The sequence below is a fragment of the Saccostrea echinata genome, unplaced genomic scaffold, assembly GCF_033153115.1.
Source record: "Saccostrea echinata isolate AGI-Se365-2 ecotype Australia unplaced genomic scaffold, CSIRO_AGI_Sech_v1 ptg000013l, whole genome shotgun sequence".
NCBI lineage: Eukaryota > Metazoa > Mollusca > Bivalvia > Ostreida > Ostreidae > Saccostrea > Saccostrea echinata.
In genome coordinates this window covers 6,657,476-6,675,374 of record NW_026889762.1, presented here as the reverse complement: position 1 = coordinate 6,675,374, position 17,899 = coordinate 6,657,476, and the positions used below count along the sequence as shown (strand labels likewise).

The 17,899-nt window shown below is 33.3% G+C and overlaps 1 long non-coding RNA gene across 1 annotated transcript; it reads right to left on the bottom strand.

Annotated features, from left to right (window-relative positions):
* Window positions 1-11,485: 11,485 nt before the first annotated feature.
* LOC133186398 (uncharacterized) lies at window positions 11,486-16,881 on the bottom strand. The gene is made up of 3 exons (XR_009721032.1): window positions 16,456-16,881; window positions 15,009-15,209; window positions 11,486-11,962 (listed from the first exon to the last, which is right to left on the bottom strand). It is a non-coding gene; the product is annotated as an uncharacterized LOC133186398 (long non-coding RNA).
* Between the last annotated feature and the right edge of the window lie 1,018 nt (window positions 16,882-17,899).

Genomic DNA, 17,899 nt, shown 5'->3' with positions numbered 1-17,899 from the left:
AATGAAAATTGTCGTGCCCTAAAAGATATTGATGATTTCTTTAAAAGAATAGATTGGATAGAAGTTTCTAATCTGAATTAAATTCAAACTATTCGGAAATTGAAATTATTATTTGTTTTCTGCATCAAGCGTATGAGAAAAGCAAATTTGGATTGAAAATTAACTTCAAGCTAGAATTTCAATCAATTTTTCTCAGACGTCCGACACGAATTCGCTTTCTATCACCAAATCATATGCGGCTTTTCCCCAACCAACTCAGAACCAGCAGCATACTTTGTACATATCTTAGGACTATCTTAAGATACGTCTTTGGGTGTAAAACAAAAGCATCTTAGGAATATCTTTAGTTAAGAGGTCGTAATTTGGGAGGGGGGGGGGGCGTGGTCATGGGATCCGGTCCCCTTGGAATTTTTAGAGTTGTTGAAATGATATTAATAGTAAACCCAATCCCTCTAGAAAACACGGACCCCTGTTACAATGGCATAGAAAGTCACATACATTTATACATCTTCTGTATATCTATAAAGGCAAAGCGATTTAACACCCCCTCCCCCCTCCAAAACGAAATAGCTATATAAGGTATGGATAAGTTTATGGTTTTTTATCCATGCTTAACAATAATGTCTGAGTCTTCTTTTTTTTGAGTGCGCGGCTCTGTACCCTCCTCCCCTCTCCGGAAAATGCCTGTATCCGCGCTTGATATGTATTGGTAATAATAAAATGTTTCAGAAATTTTATAAATAATCGCTATTCCTCGATTTTCATTTCAAATTTTTTATCAGGTTTGTCCATTCTTATCCCGTTTTCATGTATTGAGCTGTAATAGATATAATAGAGAAATAAAATAAAAAAAAAAAACAGAAAAGAAAATCTATATGCAATTTTTAAAAAAAATATTTATATTAATGGATAAGTCAATTTGAAAAAAAAATTGAAGCATTCCCTTTTTGAATAACAATAAAAATTAACATTATAACATTATGATATATTTATAATTCACATATAAAGAACAATTGAGATTAGTAATAAGATTTATTTTCAAAATGCCACTTCTTGCGGATGTTCGTCCCCAGATGTAACAGACCCCCCCCCTCTCTCTCTCTCTGTAGAAAGGTTGGAGGTAGTGCCCGTCTGCATCCGCGCCGTAGTCACGCTTATGAACGTTTTAACCTGCTACATGTTTCATTCATCAATTAATAAATGTATTTTCATTTATCACTGTCTCTTTTCTATTTGTACGGTTAAATGCATACATATACAGTGACACGGCACAGTGTCTACTTAATTGATTTAATTCATAAAAGAAATTAATATTTTTACAAAAACTATTGGATTAAATTATATAAGCTCTGTAAATTCAATATATTCTAGTTGTTTTCCTGGCACCAGCGCTTCTGATATCATTTAGATATGTCTTAGGATAAGCACATCGTCGTCTTGAAGTTAAGGCAAAGATAAGGAAGTCTCCTAAGATAGGATAGCTTCGTTGCCCCCCCCCCCCCATCTCTCTTCTCCCTATGATATGCCGTAAGCTCGTCCCAGGAAAGCTAAAAAGCATGTCTGCAACTCTAGATAAACATACCATTCTTTGACAAAAAGAGATAGGGAGAGAGAGAAATTTATGACGCCAAGTGCAAGGAAAATATATATATATATAAATGAGATACTTAGATATATATATATATATATATATATATAAATGAGATACTTAGCCCCCTCCATTTCCCGGATTTCATACAAGTATAAGCCAAGTATTCACATAGTGCAGTTTTGATTTATTAACTATGCTGTATTTATTATATAAAGGCATGGAATAAAATGTGATAATAACATACGTCATTATAATAGTGGTTGTTACGTGATTTTGGGGAATGCGAAAGAGAATCTGCTTAAATGCATGTAAAATTTTAATTTTTGCACTCAATATAATTATGTAGGTTGCAAATTTCGAATGTTCATTACGTCATACATGCACTGAGGTTTTCATCATCTCAACCCCTTAACAGCATACAATTCATCTAATTCTTGAAAAATATTCAATGACTAAATTAAATTACATGAAAGTTTATACCTGTATGAAATCCGGGAAATGGAGGGGACTAAGTATCTCATTTTTGACTCATCTTCACGTACCTAAATTAATTCTTTTCTTCCTGTTCAACTATATCTACTTTTGGTTTCAGAATTACATTGTAATTAGTTATCAGTTAGTTGATCAATGGTCAGTTAGGATTTAGAACTGATGAGGGAATCCGTACACCTACCCCTGGGATTTTCAGTCTTAAACTTTATAGAGTCAAATAACCTTCCCCCCAACCCCCTAAGGAGAGGAAACGCAGAGCTTTCGGAATTCATAAAATGTACATGCATTTACAAGAAGGAAAGGGGTCTGTCAGTGTAACCCCTTTCTAGTTAATTTTGTATCGTTCATTTGATTTATGCCCAATTCTTTTTAGATGCATGTATAATATCCTCTAGTCCCTTACAAAGTCTTGTATGATGTTTCCTTTTTTATTACATGTGCACTGCATGCACCGCTTGGTATTGGAAAAAAAAACATCTAGTTCAGAACATTAATAAAAGTGTTAAAGTTCTGCCGGCAATTAATATTTCGTAGTAAATAAGGAAATTCTAAATACTAAATTTGGAGATTTTTCAAATTGGTGCGCTCATATCTCAGTCCTTATCCCAGTTTATATCAAATCAATGTATTTAAGAATAGTTTGATTTATATTAAGATTTGGGTTGTTAAGCGCAACATCTTGTAATTTTTGCTAACCAATGCAAAGTAACATGCACCGCATGCACCAATCACCTTTTCCTAGTGAGTACTGAATCTATAAGTATTAGTATGCTGTCACGGTTGTTAAATTCCTGTTAAAGTACATCATTGAGGGAGTTAGCAAGATTCCAGTTCCCCAAGGCCAGGACTATTTCCCGAGGCGAAGCCGAGGGAAATAGTCCTGGTCGAGGGGAACTGGAATCTTCGCCTCGGGAAATAGTCCTGGCCTTGGGGAACTGGAATCTTGCTAACTCCCTCAATGATGTACTTTTAACTGTTTTATTATACCGATACAAACGTAAAATTTAGAGGATTCGGATGGCGTGATTTCAAAGCAGGGATTAGCTCACTGAACTAACACACGGAGATATGTCCATTCACATATCATACCAATGTAAAAGTAAAATCATTTCGGATAACCGGGAATTAGCTTTCGAAGGAGGGATTGGCTCATTTGACTAACGCACGGGGATTAGTCCATTCATAACGATTTCCAGGGAATTAGTTAGATACAATAACTGCGACATAAACACTTCGTGGTCGTTTCATTTTGTAAATGAGCAGAAACTGTACAATAACTACAAAATATTAACAATACAGAACTGTTTAATTTTAGCGATGATGGAAAGCTGTGTGAATCACTCAAATTACATGACAGCGCTGTTACGTATTTACTCAAAATTTTAGATGAATTTAGGATAGAAGTGAACAGCGGCGGATCCAAAATTTTAGAAAGGAAGGAGGAGGAGAGCAGTTCACGGATGGTTTTCTTTGACAAAATAAAGAAAAGAAAAAAATTGTCCAAACTCTAAAATCGTATTTCCTGGGTTAGGGATACTAGGATAAGGATATAAGGATACTAGCTCATCATTAGTCCTGAAACTATGTGCCTGGTCGTTACGTGTGAATAAATTAAAAATTTACGAAAGCCAAAAAGAAAAAAAAAACAACTCAAAGTTGAGGGGGGGGGGGTGCCCGACGCGCGCCAGTATGTGCTCTAAAGCCATTTTCCCGGGAAATACTTGAGGATGGGGGGGGGGGTCTACCGTACAAAGTCGGTCCTTTTGCTGGTTGGAACAATGTTGAGGTCTACATGAATATTTTATGTGTTTGAAGGGTCGAAGAAGGTCTTGATTAAAACTATGTAAATTAAGATTTACGACGCTATCACCCCCCCCCCTCGCCTGTGTATGACGAATGATGACCCTTATTGTCAACACACATGGCGCACGTTCTTACAGATCACCGTAAGAATGATTGAAAACAAAAAAATGTGTTTCCTAACTTTGTTTACATCTCTTTTGTGGGGCATAAGCAAAACGTCCTCTATCGGATAACACATCGTCCTCGCAAGGTTAACACAGCGTCCTCTCAAGCTTAACACACCGTCCTCTCACGGTTAACACACCGTCCTCTCAAGCTTAACACACCTTCCTCGCAAGGTTAACACACCGTCCTCTCACGGCTAACACACCGTCCTCGCAAGGTTAACACACCGTCCTCTCACGGCTTACACACCGTCCTCTCACGGCTAACACACCGTCCTCGCAAGGTTAACACACCGTCCTCTCACGTTAACACAACGTCCTCTTACGTTAACACAACGTCCTCTAAAGCATAGTGAAAAAATCATGCTTTAATTTTCAAAATACAACATAATGCAACCCCCCATCGTGTATCTAGTGCCAAACCTTATAAATATACCAAATCTTGAAAAAATATCTCAATTAGAAAGTATAGTCCTCGGAGGAAGGTGGGGTGTCATAGTCCTCGAATGGTCGGTGATGCATGTGAGGGTGTGTGCGTGTGTGTACTTTTTGAGGGGTGGGGGTGTAGGGGGTTTAAATTGTATTTTCTTAAAAATGGAAGAGTCAAGAGATCATTGAATGTCTTTGGTTTGTGTGACTAGCCGTTATATCAGTAAATAAGAATATAGAAAAATGCACTCCACAGAAATTATTACCTTCATAAAGTTTTATATGATTTGTGTAACCAGTATCAGACTCTGCAAGGACAAACAACTTGGCTCCCCATCGGTGTGTTTTTTTGGCGGGAAGATACTGGACAATGTGGTTGCGGCCTTTAAACCCCACCATACTCTCATCAACAATAACATCTCTTGCTAGGTGGTAACTCTCTTTGAATGTACTGTTCACAAGGTCCAGGACAGGGCGAAATTTGTGGGAAGGGTCATGATCTCTCCTCCCGCGTTGGACTGCTAAATTGTTGTCATTACAATAGAGATACTGGAGAAGGAGCTGAAACCTGTTTCTTGTCATTATTGTTTTAAAATTTGGTGTTTGAAACAACCATGAAGAAAATTTGTCATGCCAATATGATTCAATGGTGGGCCTCTGAATATTGCCCATAACCATATATAGACCTATAAATGCTGACATTTCAGCTGGATTTGTTGGAACCCAGGTGTTAGATCTAGAATGTTCAGTAAAATTGGCTGAACCTGTGACTTTTTCAGCATATCTACACTGTAAAAACTGTGTTTAGAAAATAAACACTTCCATTACGTGTTTAGACCTAAACATGTTTAATATTATGTTTAAAAACTAAACACTTACGTCTTAACATGTGTTATATCTAAGCGCGTTTAGATATAATACGTGTTTAGATATAAGTGTTTAGAAATTGAACACTTTTCTTTGAAATACAGAGTTATCTTCCCGGAAATGACGCGTATATATTTGAACGTTAATTAGAGCGGTTATCGAAACAAAGAAAATCCCAATGTAAGCTAAAAGAAGATGTATCAAAGGATGTGAATGATAACCAAAGTGATAACTATGAAGAGATTGTGATGGACATTTGAAAGGCATCTTAATACTACGATACAAGGTCTGTTTACTGTTTTTATTTTACATGAATTGACCACAATGAGCAACGTAAATATAAACATGCACTTACACATGAATGTAGATCAAGATTTCCTTCGGTCATTTTGCATTCATGAAAGCTAGAGAGGAGTATCTATATCGAATTTCATTAAAAACATCTATATCAGTATTAGTACTATATAATAGTTAAATGAGTTTCACTAAAAGTTGCACAATAATGTCTATCAAACAAATGTAAAATTTCAGTGAGGAGCATACTTTAGTATAATTTAAATTTCTTTCTTACAGGATATGGTACAGATCGAACTTAAAAGCAAAAACACATGTATCAGAGTAACTGGTGTCATCTCCAAGTTCAAGTGCATTTGTTGTTACAATTCAGCATTTCTCACATTCTAGAGGAAACTGGAATTTGAAAAGTCTACTGTTCGGTAGTTTTGAATACCATTCTTGTACATTGGAAATGGATTACTTCCTAACTCCTGACAGTCATGGATGTATACAAATCATACACTGTGTATGTGTTGCTAGAGAAGGACTTGCTGAACCCTAATAAATTTGATGAACCTTTTGATACTGATGTGAGGAGAAACTGCTTGCTGAACTGATTAATATTGAAATTAACTATAATAAATGATTATGTTTAAGCATACATGTATATTTAATTTAAAATTCTTCATAATAAATCTATGTTTAAATGTTCAGTGATGTTATTGATAGTTGTTCCTTTCTTTTAACATGGGTACCTTTGAAGTTAAAAATTTTGTTATATATATATGTAAATACCAGTGCATTAATATGATGTATTTCTAGGAAACTTATCAAATACATCCAGTTTTCTTGTAATCGTTTATCATGTAAACAATTGTTCTGGAACCAATGTTTTAGAACTAAACATGTTAAGCAACTTAACACCTGAAGTTGAAATGTGTTTAGAAATGAGACGTGTTTAGAGCTAAACGTGTAAAAAAAAAAGTGAAACAAATTATGTGTTTAGCTAAAAGTGTTTAGGGAGTAAACATGTTTAACAACTAAACACATGAAGTCTACGTGTTTAGAAATGAGACATGTTTAGAGCTAAACGTGTAAAAAAAGTGAAACAAATTATGTGTTTAGTTTTGTGTTTAGGATCTAAACACTGTTTTTACAGTGTATTCGTTTCAGATACCAATATATCAATGAGATTATCCCAGCTTCAGAAGTGATGAGTTTATCAAAGTAAAAAAAAGGGTGACGCACCTGGAGGCGGGGGGTTCACTGGTCCGGTGGGGAGGGTGAAGTCGCTTACGTCATGTGGCCTTTGGTAGTCCTGTGGGTCGTTGATTTCTGACCATATCCTTGGGGATTGAAGAATTGGTGCCTCTTCGTCATCAGAGGATATAGAAGATAGAAGATGTTCTTCGCCATCATCAGAAAATGATAAATTCTCAAAATCTTCACTGTCGGAATTGATGTCCATATTGGAGTTATTCTGAGAGATCTAAGACTGTGACGTCATTTTTATCCCAAAATGACGTTCACGTCATCGACAATTTCCCACCAAAAAGACCAACAAAACTTCTATGTAGCAGATTCTTTTATTTCATATTTTTGATTGCATTGTACATTTAAAATATCGTTTATTATTTATAAAGTAAAATTCAATTTTCATTGGTAATTGCAGTTTAGTAATTTTTAATTCAAAGAAGTGGGAGGGGGGGTGATCTTTAGGTACGTATGGAACAACTTAAAAATTCTTTGGCATGTCAAAAAAAGGGGAGTGTCATGAAACATTCTAACAAAACAAAATGGGGGGGGGGGGGGGCTCGACACACCGGTCTAGTTTTCCTGCATTTATTTTTTTATCCTGATACACCTTCTTGCCTTTAAGAAATCAGGATCATTATTTTTTTAAGGTGTACTTTACATAAAAAATATACTATTAAAAAAAAATAGTTGTGATTATACGATAAAGTCGGAGATTTTCTATGTTTCCTTTCACTAGTACCCTGTTAATAATTTTATTGTGCAAATTTGAAAAATAACTTAATCTCTTAAGTTTTTGATTTACAAAAATCTTTATTTTTTAAAATGGCGATCAACATATCTAGCCATTTTTTTCCCTTAGCATGTATGTGTAAGTAAATATAAGTAAAACTTGAGGGAAAACTAAATCTAATATGTAAATGAAACATATTTAATTAAAAAGAGATATCGATTTTTTTTTTTAAAGAAAAAAGTTATACGCATATGTGTTTAAAATGATACAATTTGTTATATACAGAGAGAGAGAGACCGTGTGCATAACTAAAACGATTTACAGAAGAAAAAAAAATAAAAACAGAAATGTTAATTCATTATCTAATTTTCAGTATATTTTCTGCCCACAAGATCATTAAGCAATTCTAAACTTAAATAAAAATTTCAGTCATTCATAGGACGAAAATTTATTATAAACTGACCTTTGAAAACAAAACTTCTGAGGGGATTGTATGGGGTGTTGTCGGGTCATATTATTCATATTTAATTTAATATCCTTGCAGGACAAAATATTTTTTCAGAGACAGATTTAAAAATATATATGTATATATATAATTATTATTTCTTTCTTCCCTTAAAAACTTGAAAAACTTTCAAAAAAAGGAAAATCTGCCTACCCTCCCTCTACAAAGTTTTCGAGTTCAGGCTTCAAGTCAATTTCAGAATAATTATTATTCATTTCTTTTTTCAGTAGAGAACTTCAGAAGAGATTATTTATTTGTAAAATTGTCAACTACAGATTGCTTCAATCAATCCCCCCAGGAAGCAAATGATTGCCCCCTTGCTATCACGAAACGGATTCTTAAATTTCATGTGTCGTGTTAAAACATTTTTAGGTGATGTACTGATCATAATTGGCAAGCTATTATAAGTGCTTACAAAGAATCCATGCCTTCTCTTAAAAACTATTCACTATGCAGTATGATATTCGTTTTTTAAAGTCGGATTGTGACTCTTCATTAATTTGTTTAAAGTGAATCTATAGTAAAAGTACAAAAAATTTAACGTTATAATTTTCCACTAGAAAGTGTCTCTTATTGTGACGTTTTTGACGTCATCACTGTGAATTTGACGTCGTCTATATATGTATCACAGTTGTTCTTCAATGTTTGTCAACGGACAAGATACAATTTTTATCACTTAAAACAAGTAAATGCTTAAGGGAGTATGGTACTGACAAGTCCTAATTTCAGAGTAATTAAAACTCTAAAACATCCACATAAAATGAAAGAAGTACCTTTATATATTTCATAAAATATTATAAGAAAAGGTTCTAGTGAGTAAATCTAAAATTATGACGCACTAAAATAAGGGGGGTAACTCTGTATGATAAAGTGATATTTTTATAACCAATTTTTAAAAAATTGAGAACAACAATAAAAACAACATAAATTTTTTTTTTTTTTGAAAAAGATGTCATCCACAATATTGAAATTTTAATTTCAAAACAAAATAGTGCAAGAAAAAAGCCAAAAAGACAAATTAATTTTGATTCATTTATATCATGACAATTTATTGGGAAAATGGGTTCATTTATATGTACAACGTATTTTTTAATAATGAAAGAATAATTAAAAGTTTGATATCTTATGCTATATTTATAGTGATTTGCTTGCTTTACAAATTGCTGATAAAAAATTATAATGTTAGTGTGTGGTTTTGGAGTAATGTGCTCCCGAATTTCCTGACCCGAATTTCCTCTGCTCAAAAAGCTGTTATAAAATGTTAAAATAATGAGATTGTAATTTATTTACTTGCTTATAGTTTCTAACTCTCCTGATTTTGTCCTTCTAAACTCATTTTTTTTATTAAAGTTATTATTTTTCTCTTGTGACACGGCGGGCAATGCTTTTCACCAGACTTTTGCCGAACAACCCGAAGATCTTTCGATTTCCCGGTTTGGTTTTGTACAATATCGTGTACACGTCACTTCCAGTTTGCAACTCCTACACAAAATGCCGAATCGGAATCAAAGTTGAAAGTATACTTGGAGGAGGTGTTTACAATTATCTATGAATTGTTTTGAACAAAAAAAAAATAGAATTTGAAACTCCGGCTCATAATTTCTAACGTTTTAGTGGAACGGATGAAATAAAGTGAATTGACGAAGACAGAATGCTCGAGGCTTATTGTACATTCGTTCTAGTATGTCATCTGATATGTCATGTTTAATTTTAATTAATAATAAATCTTTCTCTTGAATGAATATTTTCTATCTTCAGCAATATTGAATGATTAGATTTGATTCAGTGACGATTAACTAACCAGCTATTAGAATGAGAGGGGGGGGGGGGGTCTGAGTAAAGTATATTGTCCTTTATCAGATTTTTTTTTGGGAAGTTGCCCCCCCCCCCCCCCCCCCCTTTTGAAATTGTTGCTACAAGTCTGACTAAACCAAGATACATGCTGTTGAAGCTAGGGAAAATAGTGACACCACCACAATATACTACACTATACTTTGCTATGCATGTGTACAATATGGTGTAGAGTAACAACAATATTTAACAAAATCAGATAAAATTTTAAGAGCTAAAACCACAAAGTACAAAAATAGTCCTTCACTAAAATAGATGAACTTATGTTTTATAATTTGAAGGGTTTTAAACTATTTATCTTAAATATCTTTTTCTAGTTTTCTTTTTATGGTTAAAATAACCTTTGTTTCTCTAATAATAAGTATCATAAGTTTACAAGTCAAGCAGCAGGCTTGTAGCAACGGTTTCAAAAGTTTGGGGGGGGGGGCACCTTCCCCCCAAAAAATCTGTGAAGCAAAAAAACAAAAAAAACAAAAAAAAAAAACTCACCAAAAATAGGGGGAGGGGCAACTTCCCAAAATAATCTGATCGGCAAAAAAAAAGATACCAAACTAATTAAATGTCCATTTCGTGGAAATTGACAGTGTAGCAACGGGGGGGGGGGGGGGGGGGGGGGGGATCACTATAGCAAACTACTATACTCGGAAAAAGTAGGTCCCCCCAGCATTCTACGGGCTTCAGCAGCTATGTAATACTGCACCTGACATAACTCTCACACACTGACAGGAGCTTATAAATGAAGATAAAAACTTACAGTACATGACGTGAGGCAGCTTATTACCTCCTCAATGTAACCATACGCATGAGGGACGGGAGATTATACATTCATGACATTGGGTCAGATTATGACACAGATTTGAGTCGTAAGCAATTTTTGTGTCAAGTATCAACTACCAATTAGCCTCCATTTGAGAGTAATAGACCAGGTACAAATAATACACCTTTTCTGCCAGAAGCCTTGAACTTGCTGGAATAACCTTGAGTCAAGGTCAGTTACTCAATACATACATGTAACCTTAGGTTATATGCAATATTTATGATCAGTATGAGCATCTCATGTTCTCCATACAAAATACAGGAATTCAATGTTATTCTTAAAATGACATTTAACTTGATCAAAGGATCTTGAGTCAAGGTCATGGCATGCATTTGGGTCATTAGCAGTCCTTGTGTGCCATTTTCATCATTTATCCAATGGAAAACCTTGTTAAAAATAAGGAAGATGAATTTCCCAGGTTCTACTCTTTTTTTTAACATGCAGTGTATTTAGCATCTGTTCATACAATGATAAGGTAATGAAATAATTTTTATAATGAAATATATTTAATATTGCAAAATTCATGAGAATCAAAATACATTAACATATTGAAAACTTATTTGCTCTATCTACAATTTAAAAAAGAAAAGAAAAAGAATTTGTAATTTGACCAAATTTAAATTAATGAAAACTTATTACATTTAGTACCAAACACTGACACTGTATCTAAAAATGATGCTATAGACATGGCAAATTCTGATAACACCAATAATGTGTCCACAACTGATGTCATGGACATTTCAAACAGACTGAAGATATATGACTCTTTTCATATAAAACTCTGGGGTCTTTCAACTGAAAAAGTCTGCATTCTGAGATAGAATCCACTTTACTTTTTATAACGAGTCACACACAGTTTTCAATTCACATCTTCCATCAATAACTCCATATCGAATTTGTTGACAATGCCAGTTTTAAACTGCATTCGGTAATACTGGGACATCATAGGAAATGATAGTGTATCCAGTGACTATAAACACTTTTCTTGTCGTTACTCAAAACTTTAGTCTAATTCTGATTGTTACAAGAGAAACGTCTATATTCACTTGTTATTGTACACCTTCATTCCATTTATTTTTAGACCTGTAATTTTGTCTGCCTGTTTACTGATTGTTCTTTGTGGAAAAAGTTGAAAACTTTTCTCGTCTCATTGCTGATATGATCATGATGTTCCCGCTCTCTGTAAGAAACAATAATCTTGTTTTAGTTATTAGTTCAGGTGATAAAATAATTTTCATTTTCATAACAATCAAATGATCTTGTCCACCTGATCTAGTCAATACAGGCCTACAGAATGGTTGTGTGTGTGTGTGTGTGTGTGTGTGTGGGGGTTCTGTTCTCCTTTTTTCCGAGAATAGTATTTGGCTATAGAGTAAATTTTCATTAAGATGTCGGTTGCACCCCCTTTTTAGCTCTACTGGTCAGAGACCAGAAGAGCTTATGCGATAGTAATGTGTCCGTCATCCGTCCGTCTGTCTGTCTGTCTGTCCGTCCGTCTGTAAACAATTTTTCAAAATGCTTCTCCTCCTACAGTTTTGGTCTGATTTCAATATAACTTGGCACACAAGTAGACTACACTAAGATACATAATTCTGTATATCGGTTTTTGATTTCGATGAACGGTGTTGCCATGGTTACTAAAAATAGAAATTTCCTTGAAATACCTTCAAAATGCTACCCCTACAGTTTTGGTCTGATTTTAGTATAACTTGGCACACAAGTAGACTATACTAAGATGCATAATTCTGTGTATCGGTTTTTGATTTCGATGAACGGTTTTGCCATGGTTACTAAAAATAGAAATTTCTGTGAAAAACATTCAAAATGCTACTCCTCCTACAGTTTTGATCTGATTTCAATATAACTTGGCACACAAGTAGACTATACAAAGATGCATAATTCTGTGTATCGGTTTTTGATTTCGATGAACGGTGTTGCCATGGTTACTAAAAATAGAAATTTCTGTGAAAAACATTCAAAATGCTACTCCTCCTACAGTTTTGGTCTGATTTCAATATAACTTGGCACACAAGTAGACTACACTAAGATACATAATTCTGTGTATCGGTTTTTGATTTCGATGAACGGTGTTGCCATGGTTACTAAAAATAGAAATTTCCTTGAAATACCTTCAAAATGCTACCCCTACAGTTTTGGTCTGATTTTAGTATTACTTAGCATACAAGTAAACTACACTAAGATACATAATTCTCTGTACCAGTTTCGGATTTTGATGAATGGTGTTGCCATGGTTACTAAAAATAGAAATTTTCTTGAAATACTTTCAAAACGCTACTCCTCCTACACTTTTTGTCTGATTTCAGAATAATGTGACATACAAGTAGACTACAGAGATACATAATTGGTGTTATTGTTTTTTGATTTTGTTGAATGATGTTGCCATGGTTACTTAAATCAAAATTTCAGTAAAATTGTTTTTAAAGGCTACTCCTCCTACAGTTTTAGTCTGATATAATAATAAATCTTGCCAAAAAGAGACTAAACCAAGGATCATTATTCTATTTATTGCTGTTGCAAAGTTTCAAGTCCAAGTGCTACCTTTATCTTCCTTTATAAATACAACCAGTAGAGCTACAGTCTCATCAGAGACTTCTGGTTTTACTAGAGGTCTGCATCAATAAACTTGTTACATGTATATGGGCAGTTAGTGATTTCACATACCTAAACCTGTTGGCTTTATTTCAAACATGAAATGTTTAATAAGTAAATAACTATGAAACATACAAGTTGTATGTCCCTATGATACTATAAATAAACAATAATTAAGTATGTTTGTATTTATGTATAATTCATAATATTTAATGTCAAACCTAATATACCAGTTAGTATTCATCAAACAGTTACAATTCTTGCATATGGTTAGTGATGGGAAATTGGGATTTTTTTCATAATTGATTATTGGAATAATGGGATGCACTTTAATTGAAAAAAAATTGATTAATTTCAAATATTTTATTTCTTCAATTTCAAATGTAGAATAAATTGTTTAGAAATTCTGGAGTGATTTCCAAAATACATTTTTGAAATAGTTTGTATCATTGGGTTCATTTATTAGATTATTATTTAGGATTTAGTTAAATTCAAAGAAGAATGAATCAAAAATCAAAGGAATAATTTGCTTTTAACTAATATTTTGAGTAATCGATTATCTATAATCAGGGACCATTTCGATTAGATAATTGATTTAATCAATTAATCATTACATCACTACATATGGTACTTTAAACTTTATCTAAAACTTGTCATAGGTATCAACTATGATATACATGGATTTGTCTTAAAGTGACACATAGGTCTAATTGACTGATTACATGTATTTTTATGTTTTTCTTCATACTGTAATATATCACTACATGTATAAAATACAATTTACTTGCTTACTAATTGTGAAATCTAGCCAATTATCAAAGAAAATAATCTAAGTAAAGCCAAGAAAAATGATTGGTTAAACCTGCTTTGTTTCCACTTTCATCATGTTCATGCTGGAAAAATTTAGAGTACCGGTAGGTACTGGTAGGCATATTTTTAATTTTTTTTTTTTTTTGCGTGGACTTTTTTAAATAAAACAACCAAGTAACACTGATGTCCAGTCTATGTGAAAGTTTTTTAGACCCATAGGACATTTGGTCCTGTGTAATCAATGAACACACAGGACCGAATCAAATTTTGTCGGACCAAAAAACCTAATGTAAAAAGTGAAACACGTGAAAATGCAGAGTAGTAAGCCTAACACCTTTTCTTTTACAAGGGATTGCTCCCGCATAGTACTGTAGATGGTCCATACGGTTTTAATCACCTTCATTTACGTATTTGGATTTGTGCGAAATTTTTTACTTATAACAAACATTTACATGACTCCCCATCAAAATAATAATGCTCAAAACTGGACACAGACACATCGGACATTCTGGTCCGGTGTAAAAAATGATGCATTGCACCAGAGGCACTGCACATTGGTCAGGTCTGACGGTCCGATGTCTTTTGCATAGACTGGATGTCAAAGAAATAGTGTTTTATTTATGGTGGAAATTTTTTATACATGCTATTATTGGGTAATTTAAAATGAATATTCATATTTTTCTTGAAAAAGCATTTTAAAAAATTAGGGTCAGCTACAAAGTAGGGTGGGTTCACTGGGTTGTGAAAGTGGAAACAATTTTGCCTAACAACACCACAGCCTAACATTTTGACAAATGTAAATGTACCTTAATGATAGCTGATGATCCATAAGTTAGGATATCCACAGCATGAAAGAGCTGCTGAAATGGCATGGACATTTTAGAGCATCTGTCATATCACCCCCAGTTCCATAACCCTCCTTCCAAGTTTCCAGTTAGCAGATATTAAGGGTTCCATATCCTGTTCCATCTCAACTTCATGTTCAATGTCCACAATATTAGGGATACCTATTCAAATAATATACATGTACATTTGTACTACTAAATCTATATAGCTGAGATTTCTTCCCTATCACTGCATATATGTAAACTAAAGATCGTTTCTCTGGTTTTCGAAAAAGAGTAGGCTCATTGGGGGCCGCCAGAGAAACCCAAAACTTTCAAAACCGTTCCTATAATATTTAAATTCCTACCGCCGAAATATGGCTGAAATATTGCCGACTCGGCGTAAAACAATAATAATCAATCAATCATATATGTAAATGTAGATGCAGTATATACAAAACAAGTGTTTTATTTTATTTTCATATTGTGTGGTCTACTTGATTATGATTCAATTTCACATACTCTATAATATGTATTGATGCTTTTAGCTTTCATGAACTCAGAAGAAAATTCAATTAAAAAAAATGATTATAGTCAAAATTGCAATTCAGACACTCCACCATCAACATAACTTGGAAATTAATAAGGAAAGAAATAATCTTAATAAAAAGAAAAGTCCTGTTTTAGGCCAAAGAATTTAGTAGTAAGTATTATTTTGTGTTGTAGTGTAGTGAATTTTTTATCTAGTATGTTTTGGAAGAAAATATTGTCTAGACAGTGTCCAACACCTTGCATCTGGTTACCTTCAAATTTCCTTGAGTTATAACTGTGTCTCATATGACTTGACATTTATAATAAATTATTGTTTCTTTTAATATATTTTCTATGTTTGCTAAGTTTAAAAGCATTAATACATACATGTAAACAGGATAGAGTACATGAAACTCGAAACGTTTTTCCAAAATCAAGCGCACCTGAATAACATCAATAAATTTTTGAATTTTTACTGATTCACCAACATTCAGGAATGCAATCATGTCACACAATATAAAAATAAATTACAAAACAGAATTGTATATAAATCATGTAAATTACCCCCTCATGTGTGCACTGGTAACCAGTGGTATTGTTTTTATTATAATATAGTGTAGTGCTCTTTATCCTTTTTTCGAATCTATATTGCAAACAACAACTAAGGAAGAATATAACAAATTTTATCTCAAAATCTCGAAAAAAAACTTTAACATGAATCGTCACTAATTTATAATGTTGTGTTTTCACTCATGCCCCCAATTCAGAAAAAAGTACCCAGTTCACTCATTTATATATATCTATTTTATCTAATACCGGTATTTTGCTGCGCCACAATCACTTTTACTGAATTGCTGAGGTAATGTTAGTTAAATGGTGTCAAATACTAGAGACAAACCTGGGCAGATCGTTTTTGCTAGGCTAGAGTTGTCGTGCGTTTGTGATTCGAATGATGGGTTTAATCTTTGCACAGTAATTTTCAGTCAGACGCAGCTCACCATCGCCTTTTTTGAGTCAACGAAGCCTTGCTGTACCGCTGAATAGATTTGGTTGACGAAAATCCTCGTTTTCTCCGCATTTCATTCTTTTCGAAACATCCGCTTTGTTTACATTACCGAAAAGTAAAATAAGTCGTAAAATTACCTCGACTTGTTGTTAGTTTGAATCCAATGAAATTTTAGTCACATTTTATATGATTTTATATCAAGTATATCTTTAAAATAAGTTGCATTGTAAATTTTATTTCCAACTCTGCTACAGAGATGAACGACATAAGATTCATTTACGTCATTCGGAGTTGCGCGGTGGATTCAAAATCGTCACTACCATACGTCCTTAAAATAAATAATTAATAACTTAAAATTTGAACAGATCAAAACTTAATATTAAATGTTTTTGATGGGACATATATGACACCTGTGGCAGCCAGTGGGTAGAGCCCATATATGACCCCTCTGGCAGTAAGAGGGTTAAAGCAAAACAGTTTGCACTTTAGTTTTGACGTCAAGTAAGGCATTATGACGTAACAATGGAGATATTCATGCTCATTCATGGTAGTTCATGAGAAAATGAACATTCTTCTAATTTGCAAAGAATCTTAAGGAAAAATATTTTGAAATGTAAATATTTTTAAATGTTCATTCATGTTACACTCTATATAATTCAGCTTTCATTGTATGATTAATATTTCTCTATATTGAAATTAAAAAAAATGTACTTTGGAAATAAAATAATGTTTATGTGTGGAACCGAGTGATCAAAGACTTGCACACTATTAATATATTTATATCTTTATTTATACGTAGACCCAATTGCAATCAACATACATATATTCAATACAATTAACAATGAATTTAGTTTAGAAGTTGTGCATTATGTAACCTATACTCGTATTAACTTTCTGTTAAATTTGCTTAAAATCCTTTGTAAATATATATATTGTTGTAACCGGAATAATTTTTGCTTTTATACATTCTAACTTGCTCAGCAAGTTAAATTAGGTTTTTGCGTTTAATAGAGATATTAAAGGTATCTTTCCTAGTTTTGGGTTCTTGAGTTCTAAAATGTAAATAGTAGTAAGTTGTACATGTACTTATATATAAGTATAGTTATGCATATAAGTATTGTGAATTTCCAAATAAAATGGAGTTGAATATTGATTGTATTTCTAGCCTTTCTAACTTCTTTCACTATTACTGCTATGATATTTACCTTCTTTTCTTCTTTTCAAACTCCTTCTTTTCAAAATTCTGTCCGCTGATATATGGCTGAAATATTGTTGACTCGGCGTTAAACAATATCAATCAATCAATCAATCAATCAATCAAACTTCTGCAGTGTTG